Raw genomic sequence first — 3983 nt, 5'->3', positions numbered from 1 at the left:
AAACAAAACAACACATACATAGTTCTAGGAGGTCAAGCCATGGCTCAGCCACCGTCAACATAGGTTCTGCGGGAGGGTCCTCATAGACCAGGTTTCCTTCTGTTTCCACAGAGCCACAGCCCTGTGAGAGCTCCTCTGTGTCTCTCAATCCTAAAGCCTCGCCCAGGTTGCTGTGCCAGGAACCACCACGTAGTGCCAGGCCAGGCCTCCAGTGCGTGGAGTTGGGAGGGAGCCCAGCTTTCGGAATGAAGTGAGAGGGAGAGGAAGAGATTTTTGCTTTGGCAGGGCCCCGGGATCTAGTGCCTGGGTTTGAATCACACGAACTAGCTGTATGACTTTGGTCTCAGTTTCTTCCTCTGCAAAATGGGGCAACCAAGTTCTGCCCTAAAGGTTGTTGTGACTATTTCATGATAATATGAGTCCAGCACAGCTTTGGGCAGTTAACCACGTATCCCTTGCTAGAAAACAAAGGATCCATTCAGGGGAGGATCCAGATAAAATCAGAATGTGGTAGGAGTGAACGAATTTTGTTTGTTAAGAAAGAAGGAAAAAATTTTAGAAGATTCTCTTGAATCTCTGGCATTTCTTCCTTAGTTTAAACACTGCACCTATACTGGATGGTAATTTCTGAAGAAAGACAAGTAAAATTGATGAAGAGAGAGATGTAAAAAAAAAGGGTGCTCCTGCCCATTGCGGAGAGGGCTGTGAGAAGAGGGGAAATAAGGGTATGAGCAAGGGGAGAAGGCGGGGGAGAAGATGGGGAGTGGGGATGGAGGGAGACACTGCCACTGAGGCCTGAGGGGCTGAGGGGCCGGTGGGGAAGGTGGCACAGGGAACAGGTGGCCAAGAGAAGGAAGGAGAAAGGAGGCAAACGAAGTAAGATGAGGTGGCAAAATCATCTGAAGAAAGGGAGGAAGGAAGAGTCACAGAGAACTCCCAGGGAAGAGGAGTAGGAAGCCAAGAAAGCGCTGGGGAGAATCGGAGGAAAGCGTATGAGAAGAGAAGATCATTAAATTGGGAGTCCCTGAACCCCTGTTCTAAAACCCTGGGACACCCCTGCTGTGCTGGCTGTTGACTCGACCTCATGCCCTGCTCCACTAGCTGCCTCCTTTCTTGCCCTTGAGTGGCCTGTCCCCAAGAAAAAAAGACTCCTGAGTTGTGTGGGTGGGGGAAGTTTTTGGGATCATGTTGGACACCTGCAGGTCGGGTCCAGTTGTTTTCTAGCAGAACCGTTTACCTTCTCTGATCCCTTTACCCCAAAACTGCCCCCACTTTTCCAGACCCCACCACTGCTGGCTTCCTTTCTCCCCATTTCACTCAAAGTCCCAGCCAAAACAACCATTTCTCATTCTGGGAATCACCACTTACTAGCCACTTCCAAACCTTTGTTCCTGCCTTTCTCTCATCTGGCAATGCCTGCTTCTCCCATTCTTGGCCCAATTTAGTGGTTTCCTAGAAGCATTTTAAATATAAGGAGCCCACTAGGGATCAGATTTGTAGCCATTTGGTCTGCAGCTGAGCACTAGCAATTTTTTCTAAGTTCTCTGAGTGATTTAATATGTAACAGGTATAGAGAACTCCTTTGCCTCCTTCTTTAAGCCTTCTTGGCCCTGGCCCAAGGCCAGAGTCAAGGTGGGAGCTGCCTGCTGGTACCAGCTGGATGATAAGTACTTGAAAGATTTCATCAGACCTGTCCTGATGGTGAGTCATTCTTGTGTGGCCCTCTTTACAGTGAGGCCCTAGACCCACAGCCTCCCCTGGGCAGCCCTTCTTACTGGGCCCCAAGACTCACAGGCTCAAGAAGACTATGACAGGTTGTACCAGGCCTGGCACTAGTGACATATTTTGATGGCCCTAGAGCTCCACAGCCTGGCTAGGAACCTTGCCCAAGCGGAAGAGGGGATGAAGCAAAGCAAGGTAGTGCTGCCAGCTGCCTGGGGTGGGGAGGGCTTGGGCTGCATCTGGGAGTTAGCTTCAGGAATCTAGGCTTACACCTGTAGGACCCTGAACTGGAAGAAATAGGTGTAGGGGGAAGAATTCAGCAGTGGCCAAGGCTACCTGTCCTGAGCCCAGAGAGCATAAGGCTAACTGGAGGCAATCAAATGCCAGAGAGGGTAAATGACAGCTAGCCATCTCCTGTACCAGCCACATAGCCCAGTCAACTTGGGTCCCCTGATCTCCCTATCAAGGGTGACCTCCACTCTTTTGATGGTCCCCACTTCCTATAGCATTCTTAGACACTGGCATCCAGCAGACAAACCTCAGTCATCTTCTGTTGCCTGAAATGAGTCAGTGACTGACTCCAGTGACTGAGCCTGCAACCGGCTGACGATCTAGGAGGGGCTCAAACACTGAAATTTGAGGAGCCTCACTCTGCCCCCAGCACCTCTCCACTATCCAAATGAACCACCTGTCTCACCATTAGAGTTGCCGTCCTTCGGCACTGCTACTCTTCTCAGAAATAAATACATTTTATTGTTTTACAAAATTAATAATGCCCATTGTAAAAATCTCCAGCAGCATCCTATCTCCCTTTCAAATGTCAATCTCTCCCTATCAGTGGGTGAGACTGGATCTCTCCCTAATGTGCTGGTGCAGAGGTCTCGCTTCCAGGCATGAAGGGGGCAGTGTGGGCGGATCAGGGAAGGAAGTGATGCAGGGATTGCTTTTGCCACCAAGGTCTCGTGCTCCCCGGCTTAGTCCTTGAGGCATGTGCTTCCCTGTTCACCCTAAACCACCAGCACCCTTCAAGTGCAGGGGAATCCCCCACAATCCCAGCAGTGATGGAGAGTGCCACCCAGGATCTCTCAAGGGCTTTTGGGTGGGGCCGCAGAACCAGCAAGGAGAAAGATGGACAAGAGACCCAAACAGAAAGGGAGTAAGACAGAGCAGAGGAACCCAGACTCCTGAGCTTTTGGCTCTGGGGAATGGGTGGGAGATGCATAAGGTGAGAGAGGGAAGCAGGGCAGTGGAGAATGAGAGGCCAAGGGGGAGGACAGGGAGAAGCAGAAACTCATCAGGTGTAGAAGCAGCTGCAAGCTCAAGGCAGGCACACCAGCAGCCTGGAAAAGCAGCCTGGACCCAGCCTCAGCAGAGGGAAGGGTCACCAGCAAAAGTGGGGCTGAGCTGGGGCCAGGGGTCCATGCCCGTAGAGCTGACCTGATGTGCCTGCCAGAGCACCTGAGAAATACGGAAGAAGTAAAAATGGCCAGACAGAGGATCGGACTAAGTTCCAGGTTCTGAGCACCTGAAGAAGATTCTGAAGTTGTGGGGGTGGTCTTGGGGGTTGGGACTATTTACCTGAGGGCTACAGGACCCAGCCCTCAGCAACACGGAGAGTTGAGAAGTCAGTTTTACCTGCTAAGCCTCCTAAAGGCATGGGGAAGGTGAGTGGGGAGGGTCTAGAGGGTCCCTGGAGAAAGACCAGATCAGGCCCACACCCTGAAAAAATGGCAGGAATTAGAGGGTGGCTGAGCAAGGCAAGGCCAGAGGGAGAGCCTCATTCCCCAATTCGGGCTGAACCTTGTAGAAACCCTCAGGAGACCTAGTCCTAAGGAGCATCTAACTAGAGCTGGGGTTCGTGGCACTCCTTCCTGACCTGCCCTCTCCCCGCTCTTTCTGTAGTGAGTGGAGGACCTGGACTGCCATGTGGCCCAGAAAACTCTTGGTGGCAGAGTGTCACCCAACTCTAGCCCAGGATGCAATAGTTCCCTGTGCCCAGACCTGCTCCTTGGGGAAAGTTAAAGCCCACTAGATCCCGGGGACATGTGGAGGCCATGAAGGAGACAAAGCAGGGCTCCCAGCTGGGCTTTAGGCTGCAGTGGCCCTAAAGGAACCAGAAAGGGCTAGAAAAACCTGGGGTTTGTCTACCGTGGAGATGCAGCAGGGCCAGCGCCACTGAGAAAGCAACTTAGGCTGTCCCCCTGCCCCCTACAGGCTGGGATCCCTCTATATCCCTCATGCTTAGGTTTCTATATCGTTTT

Source organism: Pteropus vampyrus, unplaced genomic scaffold, assembly GCF_000151845.1.
Source record: "Pteropus vampyrus isolate Shadow unplaced genomic scaffold, Pvam_2.0 Scaffold113, whole genome shotgun sequence".
NCBI lineage: Eukaryota > Metazoa > Chordata > Mammalia > Chiroptera > Pteropodidae > Pteropus > Pteropus vampyrus.
This window is presented reverse-complemented; position numbering follows the sequence as displayed.